This window comes from Sus scrofa, chromosome 5, assembly GCF_000003025.6.
Source record: "Sus scrofa isolate TJ Tabasco breed Duroc chromosome 5, Sscrofa11.1, whole genome shotgun sequence".
NCBI lineage: Eukaryota > Metazoa > Chordata > Mammalia > Artiodactyla > Suidae > Sus > Sus scrofa.
Window position 1 is genome coordinate 43,571,885 of NC_010447.5, and position 13,996 is coordinate 43,585,880.

General features: G+C 37.8%; 1 long non-coding RNA gene across 1 annotated transcript in view; it reads left to right on the plus strand.

Moving 5' to 3' along the window:
* LOC110260717 overlaps positions 1,223-13,996 on the plus strand; it is a 62,277-nt gene continuing 49,503 nt past the window's right edge. The window contains exons 1-3 of the long non-coding RNA XR_002344060.1: positions 1,223-2,294; positions 4,828-4,963; positions 7,840-7,937. This is a non-coding gene — a long non-coding RNA (uncharacterized LOC110260717). The remainder of the gene's footprint in view (positions 2,295-4,827; positions 4,964-7,839; positions 7,938-13,996) is intronic.

Consider the following 13,996-nt stretch of genomic DNA (forward strand, 5'->3'; position numbering starts at 1 on the left):
CAGCCTGAAATTCCTGGGCAGGGACTGGCAAGGCAGCCCAGAGGCATAATTTTTCCACTCAGGGAAACCTAAGTTTTGCTCTGAAAGCAGATTGAATTAGACTCTCCCAAGTTATTGAAGCTAATCTTTACTGAAAAGTCAACTGATTGTAGATGCCAAACATATTCACAAAACACCTTCACAGCAACACTAGATCAGTGTTTTCTTGTATAACTGGGTACCACTGCCTAGTCAAGTGACAAATGTTTCAACACAAATTTTAAGAGAGTACTGAGTTCCCATTGTGGCTCAGTGGGTTAAATCCCAACATAGTGTCTGTGAGGATTCCTGTGTAATCCCTGGCCTTCCTCACTGGATTAAGGATCCAGCATTGCCAAGAGCTGCTTCATAGATCACAGATGCAGCTCAGATCTGGAGTTGCTGTGCTGCAGCTCCTATTCGACCCCTACCCTGGGAACTTCCATATGCTGCAGGTGCAGCCATAAAAAGAAAAACGAGAGAGAGAATAAAAGAGACTGTTGATCATTGTACTCTAAAAATGTTAAAAGACTTGAACCTTATTGTGAGAAGTAAATTACATTTATTTTCCCCAGTAAAGTGCTGGATGTAGGTCTTCAAACAAATGTAAGTGAACAGTTTCAGGTACATTAATGGTCTGTGAAAATTGACATTTTTAAAAAAAGTAGGCCTTGTGCTGTCAAAGCAAAGAAATGGGAAGCTTCTCAAGGTAAATAATAGAGTGAGCAAAGCAACACTGAAGCAGGTGAAGGAAAGCAGGAGGTGTTGCGTGCAGAAAAATGACTTTGGCAAAGAGATGGAGGAAAGACTGATGGGGAATAAGGGCTTGACTGGAGAAGCAGGTCAGAAGCAGTTCAGGCACTCATGAAAGCAGAGTCAGCCTGATTGCAAATTTTGTTAGCTCCCAGCTAGGATGGGGAGAAGCTTGGCTGTGTTCAGAAGATGGTAATTTTGACCAAAATGTGTCCTCTGGAAGGAAATGAGATGTGACAGGTGAACAGCTGAGACCTCAGCTAACTTTTGTAGTCTTCGTACACTGGCAGAGGCTGTCAGTGTCTGACTTTAAGGATGAAACACAGTGTGATAAGTAATACCTTCCTAGAGAACACAAAGGATTTCCTTTTAATGTGGCTTTTCCTTTGAACCCAAGGCAGGCTCTTTTTTTTTTTTTTTTTTTGTTCTTTTTTTTTGTTCTGCCCGGACGGCATGTGGAAGTTCCCGGGCCACAGATCATACCTGAGCCACAAGCAGGTACCCCAGTGGCTAGGTCACCAGGGAACTCCAAGGCATTCTCACAGGTAAGTCATTGAGGTCAGAGAGGCCCTGGACCTGCAAGAGCTGACCTGGGCCCAAATAATTACTCTTGGGGTCCTGAGGAGGTAGGAAGCAGAGGGTGATGTGATGTCTCTGGTGTCAGATTTCCTGAATCAGATGCAGCTCTGCCACGCCCAGCTTCTGTTACCTTCTGATTTACTTAACCTAGAAAGTAAAATATCTCAGTTTCCCTGTATGTAAAATGGGACTAATCACACCATCTTCCCTGTAGGGTTGTTAGGATGATTAAAGAGATAATGCTCAGTGCCAGCATGAAGTGGGGATCTGAAAGTGTTCACTAGTGTTGTCACCATTTTTGTGGGCCCACTGTGTGCCAGGCTCTCTCCTGGTCAGATGCTTTTGCTACAGTTATCTCATTAAAGCCTTATAATAACATATACATGTTGCTTTTATTATTTACTTTTTTTTAACCTGCAAGAAAATTGACCTCAAATAAAATAACTTGTCAAGAATAACACACAGGAGCCATTAAGTGAGTCTAATTCTTTCTTGATCCAAGTCTGTGTTAACCTGTATTATGATGCTTAGCATTTGTCAGAGCAGATATGGAGCAATTATCAGGAACCAATGGCTAAGTATAGAGCCAAGAGGCTCGGTTGTGTTTATAATGAAATGATTCACCACATCACTCTACACCAAGACCCAGACCCCTCACTCTGGCTAGTAATGAGAACTCATAATTTTTTTTTCTTTTTTGTCTGTACCTGCAGGATACAGAAGTTCCTGGGCCAGGGATCGAATCTGAGCTGAGCTGTGACCTATATATCTCAGTTGCAGCAGTGCTGGATCCTTAACCCACTGGGCCATAGCAGGAACTCCGGAATTCACCCCTTGATACGTGCTACATACGGTGAAAGGAAATTTCCTGTTTAATACTAACAAGAATTCTCTGAGGTATCTACAACTATCATCACCATTTTGCAGATGAGGAAATGAGGCTGGTAGGTGGCTGAATCAAAATTGGGGAGGACATCTGTCTGGTCTCAGAAGATATGACTTAACACCCCCCCCCATACTGTCTTGCTCTGCAGCTATAGGCTAATTGGCCTCATATTCACATTTCTGGCTTCATCCCCATTACTCTTTTGAGCTAGTTTGCTCCCCAAATCCCTCTCCCTGTTGCCATGAAATGCACCTCGTGCTTTCTGATTGCCATGGTTTTCTTGTATTGTCATCTCTCTCCCTATCTTCTTCCCCTTAATTTCATTTGTCATAAAACAATACTTTCTCAAACACCCTGTCTAATTTGGTTGCAGCTTATCTGAAAACACATAGCATTTATCACTGATTTACTTATTCAGCAATTACCATTTGCTAGTTTGTATCTTAATTTGCCTTTTGCTATGCCTTTTTCAAATAGGTTACCAAGCCCTTGAAGTTCATACCCTTTTTTTTTAAAGCCCCAGAAATCTTTGCTTTGCATATCATCTAACTTAATAAATATCAACCAATTCACTCTTTTCAGGAAAACAATATACTTATAAGGGAGAAAATTTTAAAACAGAAAAAAGGAGTTCCTGTTGTGGCTCAACAGGTTAAGAACACAACTAGTATCCATGAGGAGGCAGGTTCGATCTCTGGCCTTGCTCAGTGGGTTAAAGATCCATAAGTCTCAGATGTGGCTCGGATCCAGCATTGCTGTGACTGTGGTGCAGGCCGGCAACCACAGCTCCAATTTGATCCCTAGACTGGGAGACTCCATAGGCCAAGGGTGAGCCCCCAACACCAAAAAAAAAAAGAAAATATCTACTATAGAATTATAGCATAAGTCATAGCTTATGGATATTAGAATAAAGAGCTTTCATCATCCTGATTATTCCAATGACAATAAAGTGAATGAATAGAGAAAATCATAGCCAAGAAAGAAACTATAATAAAAAAGCCAGAAATAGATGGAACATTCCAGAGTCATGTTGGAGTTTAGCCACCAGTTTGGAAGACTGATCAACCCTGTGCCCCAAACACAACAGCTAATGTGACTGGAAAAATCGATATGTATGTAGTTTTTGTAGCATTTCATTTATTTTACGTATCTCTTTAATTACAATAATACTAAAATTTTTTGAATAGTATGAATGTAATGATCTGACTTCATTCATATAAATGAGGGAAAAATGATTTAGAATTAAAGCTGGTATTAGATAGATTTAGGAATTTTTTTTTTCTTTTTATGGCTGCACCTGTGGCGTATGGGAGTTCCCAGGCTAGGGGCTGAATCAGATCTGCAGCTGCCAGCCTCCACCAGAGCCACAGCAATACCAGATCCAAGCTGCATCTGTGATCTGTACCATAGCTTGCAGCAAGGCCGGATCCTTAACCCACTGAGTTAGGCCAGGTATCAAACCTGCATCCTCACAGACACAATGTTGGATTCTTAACCTGCTAAGCCACCAAGAGAACTCCAGATTTAGGAATTTTTATGTATCTTCTTGCATTATTTGGTACCACAAAAAGCAAGCAATTTCTGTACTGATAAGTTTAAACAGTTATCTGGTATAAAATTTTTTTCTTTTAAGAACTTAATATTTATTTTCTGATATTTTATCATCACATTGTTTTGTATTGTGCATATGTAGGTTTTAAACATATGTGTGTTTCAAAAAATATACCTGCTTTGCTAGACATTTAGGCTATATTAAATCCATTTCTGTCTTTGCTGAATTAAATCTCTTAGTAGGAACTATAATTCACTGATAGAATATCACAAAAATCAGATTCTCATGATTAGTTTTACTTTATTTCTCACTTTTTTTTTTTTTTTTTTTTTTTTGCTTTTTAGGGTCACACTTGCAGCATATGGAAGTTCCCAGGCTAAGGGTCGAATCAGAGCTACAGCTTCTGGCCACAGCCTCATAATTGCAGGATCTTAGCCACGTCTGCGACCTATACCACAGTTTATGGCAACACCAGATCCCCCACCCACTGAACAAGGGCAGGGATCAAACCCGCATCCTCATGGATGCTAGTCAGATTCGTTTCAGCTGTACCACAACGGGAACTCCTATTTTTCACTCCTTTATCCAAACCTTCCTTAGGAATATATAGAATCTGTTTCTATTTCGTATACTAACATATTTGTAAGAGAATCTGAGATCTCAATATTCTATGACCTTCTTTTTTTAATATCTTCAGAGGACAAAATGTAGAGATTTTGTATCATTGTTATATCAACTTACATAAAATGGAGAATAAAGAAATATCATTTTCAAAGAGACTTTTCTCCCCTTTTTGGACCAGTCTGAAGCAGTATTTCTCAGTGTGCCTGCTTTATTTATACCCCTCATAATTCTGCACAAAGTTGAGTATTTAGATGTGAGAGCATATAAAGCATTATTAACCTGTTTACCAGCTCTTTTAAATGCGTGCAATTTATTTTAATACAGAACAGCTGGAGAACAATCAGGTGAAACCCCTGTTGGCATCAAGAAATAATTAAATCATCCTTACGCTAATACCCACCATTCTCTGTTGCAGATGGCAATGCTGTCACCCTCCAGTGATCCTTCTCAGAAATGGCTCTAGATGCAGCATCTCTGCTTGATTGTAGCAATCTGACTTTATTTTAAAAGATACATGGAGAAAGGCCACAATAGCAACTTCTCATATCTAGGTATGGGTATTATTTTGTTGAAATTGCAGACAGATGTGGAAGATGGTTTTGTAAGGCACTCAAGCCCAGAACTGTGTCATGCGTGTTACTAATAATACCTTTAGTGTAATCCCTCTGCCTCCTTTGTGAAGAAATGTGGTTGTTTTCTACAAAATGCATTTTGAAAAAGACACCTCGAAATTTTGTAGGGGATAATTCTTGGGAAGATAGTGGGTTATGCTGAATAAAAATCTTTGGATCTGATAGGCAAGCTCCTAAAACCTCCTTTCTATGTTCATTTAAAAATCTCATTTACCCAGGAAAAATATTTTGTGTCTTCAAATCCATTAGATAAGAATAAGTGTGTTTAGATGGAAATAATTATAGTTTTTTTTTCAATTTATTTTACCCTTCATTCCTCCTCCCCATTCTGTCCAGTTACACCCCCTACCCCACCCCGCCAGCCATTGATTCCAGGAATATTTCCCTTGTGTGGCATAGTCCTCATTCTTCCCTGAGTCCTTCAGGAAAATCTGCCACACATAACCCACCACCTCTTTCCCACCCACCTGGAAAAAGTCTCTTCATACAGGGAAAAAAGAGAAAGTTTTAATATGAAAAGTAATATATTCATCCATGCAAACAAGCACCAGACTCTGGGCGAGGGTCAGAACATAAACCCATGAAGTTGGGTTGCTCCTGTAATTGGACCCCACATTGTAATATTCCTGTGAAGAAACCTCTAGCATTTTAATAAAACTCCTTATTTATTTGTCTTCTTAGGGCTGCACCTGAAGCACATGGAAATTCACAGGCTAGGGGCCAAAGCAGAACTGTAGCTGCCAGTCTACACCACAGCTGCAGCAACATGGGATCTGAGCTGAGTCTGCAGCCTATACTGCAGTTCACAGCAGTGCCGGACCCTTAACCCACTGAGCAGGGTCAGGGATCGAATCCACATCCTCGTGGATATTTAGTCGGGGTCGTTACCACTGAGCTACAGTGGGAGTTCCTCCTTCTTTTAGAAGGGTTTCTACTTTTAGATTAACAGAAAATACTTAACTCTCAGTGTGGCTGGCCTATGCTCTGCTTTAAAACTTTTCAAACTCCTTCTGCTTTTGTAATAGCCGTGAGGGTCTATGAATAGAAAGTGATAAACCCTAAACCCTCTTATAACTTAAGCTTCAAAGAAAGTTTCATTGTTATGTTTCCCTTAATCTCCAAGTCTTGTAGCTGTGATTTAAGGCTCTGTGTCACCGTAATCCCCAATTTTGTACTTACTATGCAAATCACAGATTTGTGTTTCAGATCATCAGTCAGGGTCCACAGTAGTAGGGCTTTTTTCTTTTTCTTCCTTTTGCTTTGATCATGCAGTGCTATGGCACACACTCAATAAATTATGCAACAAATTTCTCCAGATGCAGAGCTTCTGTGACATTATGTGTCATGGTTTCCTTGCTGCATTTTGACATTTTGTGAAATTTAATTGCATTTGACGATGCTCTCAGCCTAACCAGGCCAGAACAGCTGTGTTACACCCCTGCTGGGTTCAGCAGTGCCTTCTGGAAGGTTGTGAAGAAGGGTGTTTACTGTCCTGTTGCCATGTTTATATAATTCGCTATCTCTTAACTACATCAAGGGTTAGTTACAAGTCATGAAGATGTTTGGACAAGGTAATCTTTTACGGATATGTTCAATTTCCAAGTAAAGAAACAAGTCTTTAGAATGATCTCTCAAAACTACTATGAGGTACCACCTCACACCAGTCAGAATGGTCATCATTAACAAATCCACAAATAACAAATGCTGGAGAGGGTGTGGAGAAAAGGGAACATTCCTACACTGCTGGTAGGAATGTAAATTGGTACAACCACTATGGAAAACAGTATGGAGGTACCTCAGAAAACTAAATATAGAACTACCATATGACCCAGCAATCCCACTCTTGGGCATATATCCCAGACAAAACTTTCCTTGAAATAGACACATGCACCTGTATGTTCATTGCAGCACTATTCACAATAGCCAAGACATGGAAACAACCTAAATGTCCATCAACAGATGAATGGATTAAGAACATGTGGTATATATACACAATGAAACACTACTCAGCCATAAAAAAGAACAAAATAATGCCATTTGCAGCACCATGGTTGGAACTAGAGACTCTCAAACTAAGTGAAGTAAGTCAGAAAGAGAAAAGCAAATACCATATGATATCACTTTTATCTGGAATCTAATATATGGCACAAATAAACTTTCCACAGGAAAAAAACTCATGAACTTGGAGAACAGACTTGTGGTTGCCCAGGGGGAGGAGGAGGGAACGGGATGGACTGCGAATCTGGGGTTAATAGATGCAAACTATTACCTTTGGAAAGAATTAGCAATGAGCTCCTGCTGTATAGCACTGGGAACTATATCTAGTCATTTATGATGGAGCATGATGGAGGATAATGTGAGAAAAAGAATTATATAAGTATGTTTGATTGGGTCACTTTGCTGTACAGTAGGAAATTGACAGAACACTGTAAACCAACTATAATGGAAAAAATAAAAATCATTAAAAAAGAAAAGATTAGATATATCTGTTGGAGGTATCCAGCGATCTGCCTTCTAATTTTTCCTGACCCATGATTAGACATGCTTTTATTATGTGCCATTGACACTCAATGATTATTCCATCCATGATTTAGGATTAGTGTGTCTGATACTTAATGAGGGTGGGCTTTTTATGATACAAGGCAGAGAATTTCATAAATTATTTTAAAGTTTTCGATGAGTATGGTAAGATAGAGATGATGGTTCCAAAAACTCTTGGAGAGAAACACAGTTTGTTCGTATCTCTGTCCATATGTATGTCTTGGCTAAATTCTCCCTCCCCAACTGTGCCGAAGACCTGGAATAGACAGAAGAGAGCTGTGAAAACCTGGAAAGTACTGCTTTGGGATTTTCTTAACATTGAGAAAATGGAGGAGTCCTTGTTACTAACAGAGTAAGTATTGTATTTAAATATCCCCTGTGTCTCTGAAAGTGACTTTCATGTTAATTGCTTTTGAATTATATATAGTAAAAATACTAAACATATCTATTGAACAGTCAGAAGTTAGGTCAGAAATCTGGGCAATTTCACAAGACAGGTTGCTTCTCCCTCCTAGACCTCATCGCCTATGTTCTACCCACCTCTAGCTTCGCAGCCTGGGAATTCAGACAGCAGCTCTCCCAGGCATGTGGGGTTGGCTGGCATCCCCTGAAACTGTCCTGTGTTTTTTGGAGCAGTGTTTGATGAATCAAAACATCACATATAATTTTCCTTTTCCTTTTGAGGCAATAATTGGTAACTCAGACTATGGAATCCTGGCTCTGTGTAGGAAGACTTGGGTCTTGCAAAAAAGTAAGAGGCCATAATGGAGTTTGTCTCTCTCTGCCAGAGAGCCTATAATTTGGATTCAGATTCCTTTTTCTGAAATATCACTTCCATGTTTATAAACCGGCAAGCATTCTGGATTTCAATATTTGGTTTAAAAAATTGGGACTCATGTACGTTGCTCCCTACCTCCACATCAATTCTAGCATAGTTCTGATGGCTTTGAAATATTATACATGTAAGATGGAATATAGTTTCACATAATAGGCTATTGTGAAGTAGATGTATTATGTGTTCTAATTTCTTCCTTTACAATATTCTTGTTAAATAGGGAATACATAAAAAAAGTTTTAATAAAACATTTGATAGGAATTCCTGTTGTGGCTCAGCAGTAATGAACCCGACTAGTATCCATGAGGAAGTGGGTTCGATCCCTGGCCTTGCTCAGTGGGTTAAGGATCTGGCTTTGCCATGAGCTGTGGTGTAGGTCGCAGATGTGGCTCAGATCCCGTGTTGCTGTGGCTGTGATGTAGGCCGACAGCTATAGCTCTGATTTGACCCCTAGCCGGGGAACTTCCGTCTGCTGTGGGTGAGGCCCTAAAAAAGACAAAATAAATTAATTAATTAATTAAATAAAACATTTGATAAAGTTTAGAGTTTCAAATGAATTCAGTGAGTACCTCTATATTGTGTGCTCCTCCCTCAACCCATTCTGTCTCAGAGGTACCGCTATCTAGAATTTTACGTTTATTTTTCCATTTTTTATTTATGGCTTTTTCATGTTTTTGAAATTTATATAAATCAAATCATCATTCTTTGGTTGTTATTTTTGAAATTGTTTTTTTCCTCTCACCTTTGTATTCTGAGATTCATCTACATTTTTGCTTTTAACTGTAATTGATTTCTTCAGTAGCTATAGAATACTTCATTATAGGATAATACCATTAATATATTCATAATGCTATTGATAGACTTTGGTTTTCCACTCTTTTGCTACCACAAACAGTCCTGGTATAAAAACATTTTTACATGCTTATTGGGGATAAATACATAAGACTTTCTCTAGTTAATTTTCTTAGGATTGACATTTCTGAAAGTTAAGGCATGGACACTATCAACATTACTAGATGAATCAAAAAAATTTTTAAGGTCATTGGATAAATTTTCAGCTCCATCCGTGAAGTCTATGCAAGCCAATTGATCCATATCTGTTCCAATACTTGATACTGTCAAACTTTAAAATTTTGACCAAACTGGTGGGTGTGAAATGGAATGTCACTGTGTTTTCTAACTTGGTTTTCTATGAATACTAATGAGATTCAGTATATTTTTATAGTGTACTATTGGCCATTGGGGTTTCCTTTTATGTGCAGTGCTTATTTTATGTCTTGGCCCATTTTTATGGGCTGAATTATGTCACTCCAAAACTCACTACTTCAGTGTGTTGCTGTATATGGAATACAATCCCCAAAGACGTAATGAAGTTAACACGAGGTTGTTAGGCTGAGCTCTAATTCAATACAAACAGTGCCCTAATAAGAACAGGAAATTAGGATGCAGATGCAAAATTCAAGACGATGTGAAGACACAGGGAGAAGACGGCTATCTGCCAGCCTAGGAGGGAAGCTTTGGAAGAAACCAGCAGTTGCAGGGCCTTGATTTGGATTTCTAGGGTCCAGGAGTGTGAGGAAATGCATTTCTATTGTTGAAACAACCTAGTCTGTGGTACTTGGTTTTGACAGCCCAGGCAGACTAACCCAGTTATTAATTTTAACAACTTCCTCCATGGTTTACACTTACTGTGTCTTATCTAAGAATTCCTTTTCCATTCCAAATTTGTGAAAATCCTCCTATTTTCTAACTTTTTAATTTTAATTTTTTTCTTTAAAGAACCTATAAGAGACTTTTTTTTTTTAAGTGTATGTGTACAGTGTACCATGGCAGTATAGTTCTCCTTTTACCAAACCACTGATCAGCACATGACTTAGAAAAAAAAGTCCAGGAATTCCCATCATGGCTCAGTAGAAACTAATCTGGCTGGTATCCATGAGGACGCAAGTTCAATCCATGACCTTGCTCAGTGTGTTAAGTATTCAGTGTTGCCATGAACTGTGGGGTATGTCACAGACATGGCTTGGATTCCGTGTTGCTGTGGCTGTGATGTAGGCCAGTGGCTATAGCTCCCATTAGATCCCTGGTCTGGGAACTGGGAACTTCCATATGCCATTAGTGTAGCCCTAAAAAGCAAAAAAAAAAAAAAAAAAAAAAAAAAGAAAGAAAGAGAAAAAAAAGTCCGTCCAGCTTTCCCCATTGAAGTGTCTATATATCTATGAGTCTGATTTTACTTTCCCTGTGCCCCCACAATTTTAAGTATTATAGTCTTATAATCATTCTGGATGTTCTATATAGTCATTTCTTTCAATTAGCTAATTTTTTCCTATTTTTCTATGGGTTCCTAGCAATCCTTGGATATTAAATATTCTAAATTTATAAGGTTTTTTTAAAAAATTATTACAGTTGATTTACAATATTCTGTCAATTTGTTCTGTACAGCAAAGTGACCCAGTTATACATTTATATACATTCTTTTTTTCACATTATCCTCCATCATGTTCCATCACAAGTGCTTAGATATAGCTCCCTGTGCTATCCATCAGGACCTATTGCTTATCCATTCCAAATGTAATAGTTTGCATCTATTAAGCCCAAACTCCCAGTCCCTCCCACCCTCTCCCCCTTGGCAACCACAAGTCTGTTCTTTATGGCCATGAGTTTGTTTCTTTTCTGTAGATAGGCTCATTTGTGCCATATATTAGATTCCATATATAAGTGATATCATATGGTATTTCACTTTTTGATTTACTTCATTTAGTGTGAGAGTCTCTAGTGGTTTTGATTAATATCACATTGAATTTATATATCATTTCAGGAGACTTGATCTTATTAAGATATTCTGTCTTTCTACAACTGCAGAGCTAGCATAGGCTGCAACATGTACTGTTTTAAATGACAGCCAAGTCAATAGCTCTTGAAGCAGGCATATGTTTCTTAAATGACACTCCCATTTTGATGACTCAGCAAGCTGACTGATGGCCTGGAAATGAAACACAATCATGTGCTCTAGCTAACAAATTATTTCATGTTTCCCTATCGCTTGTTGCCTTTTAAAGTATTTTATATTTTGTTCAACATGAAGCTAGAGAGTCATTGTGATGACAGGGTATCTGTGTAATGCACAGTAAGTATCTTTTTTAAATCAAACTTTTAATTTTGGAATTGGGTACTTTTCCCACTGAGTTTTCATCCATTTCAAAATTTTAAATTGTTTTTCTTTAAATATACCACATGTATTTTTTCCTTAGTCTTTTAATTTGGGCATCATGAACCATGTACATAGACTCCAGGGCAATTTGTTTGCTTTTACCCTGAGCAGCAAGTCACAAACACTCTAAAATCTACCAGCTTTTAATTTTATCAATTAACTTCTATTTGTCAAGTCTAATCAAATGCACATAAATAATAACAGAACAGCAGAAGATCTTTTATACAGCAGCAAATTGTATCACTGTTTTTAAGCCATGGGATTCAAATCACCACTGTTAACACTTAACAGTGATAGCTGACAGCTATCAACTGCTTGTTGTGTGCCCAGGCTCTTTTGCATTTTGTGGGGACTACCTTGTTGAATCTTGCAACCATATTAGGTAGTGTTTGTCATTTTCCTATTTTCCTGATGTGGAAATGGAGGTGAGGAGAGTTATGTACTGTGCCCAAGGTTACTTAATAATAAGTGGCAGACAGCAGGCACACACACCAAAAATGTTCAACATCACTAATTATTAGTGAAATGCAAATCAAACTACTATGAGATACCACCTCACACCAATCAGAATGGCCATCGTTAATAAGTCTACAAATAACCAATGCTGAAGAGGGTGTGGAAAAAATGGAAACCTCCTAAACTGTGGTGGGAATGTAAATACATGGAGTATGGAGGTTCCTCAGAAAACTAAATATAGAACTACCATACGACACAGCAATCCCACTTCTGGGCATATATCTGGACAAAAATACAATTCAAAAAGATACACGTCCCCATATGTTCACAGCAGCACTATTTCACAATAGCCAAGACATGGAAACAACCCAAATGTCCATTGACAGATGAACAGATTAAGAAAATGTGATGCATATACACAATGGAATACTACTCAGGCTTAAAAAAGAATGAACTAATGGTATTTGCAGCAACATAGATGAAACTAGAGATTCTCACACTAAGTGAAATAAGTCAGAAAAGGAAAGACAAATGCTATATGATATCACTTATATGTGAAGCCTAAAACATGGCATGAATGAACCTAGCTACAAAACAAAAACAGACTCATAGACATGGATAACAGGCTTTGGGTTGCCAGGCGGAGGGAGGAGGGAATGGGATGGAGGGGGAGTTTCAGGTTAGTAGATGCAAACTATTACATTTAGAATGGATAAGCAATGAGGTTCTGCTGTACAGCACAGAGAACTATATCCAAACACTGTGATAGAACATGATGGAAGATAATATGAGAAAAAGAATATATATGCACACAAACACGCACACACACGTATGCCTGGATCACATTGCTGTACAGCAGAAATTGACAGAACATTGTAAGTCAACTATATGTTAATAAAAACTATATTAATTGGCAGAGACTTAACTTGAACTTAGAGGCAATGTTCTTAACCTCTACACCTGCTTTTCTTGCAAGATAATCATCTGGGAAAAAATAGAATGACAGAGAATTAAATTGTATCTTTTAGCTCTGAAATCACCATTTTTTTTCCCTAGTCAGCCTGCCACATACTCTCAAAGTAGAAAATGATGTAAACAGTGAATAAAAACTCAGATTTCCTCCTTAATTCTCCATTCTCCATTCTTTAATTCATTCTTTGATACTTACTGTTTCTACCCTAAAGCTTATCCTAGTTTTCTCACCATCTTTGTTTTTCTTTTGCTCTTTCTGAATTCAATTATTTATCTCTAGTTTTCCTTAACATTTGATTTACTATTGTGTATTCAAAGAACAATGGGTAATTTCATTAGAAATGTAATAGCTGAGTAATTAAGAAATGTGTTTTACATAATGGAGGATATTTTCCATCATTTTATACCTTAGGATTTTTTTTTTTTTTTTTTTGCAAGAGGTAATAGATGCATGTGACCTTAGAAGTCAAATACTAAATGTCCAAAAAATAGTAAGTAAAAAGTGAGTCCCTCTTTGGGTTTCTGTCCTCCAACTACCATTTCTCTCCATAAAGAGAGTTACTTAGGCCAGGTTTTGGGTTATATTGAGATATAGAAAGGAGAAATTCACTACTTTGTGAAATACATTTGTCCCTCTTGGAAGCTTAGGTTTTGGTTGCTTTTAAATTATTGCCCTCTATTCGTTTTGCTATTTTTACATATCTCATGCACAGTGACTAGTGAAATAATTTTTATTTTGAGAAGTTTAATTCATTGTAAGTGATCTGTAATGTTTTGTATTTATTTTTGGTAAGTGCCTGTTATCACTTTATCACAAGTCTCTTGAAAGCTGAGGAGGAAAATTGCTGAAGTGCAATTATTGGTCTATTAGATTATAATAAAATGCATATTTTGGAAATAATTATAAACCTTTACATCATAAAATTTTGAAAATTCC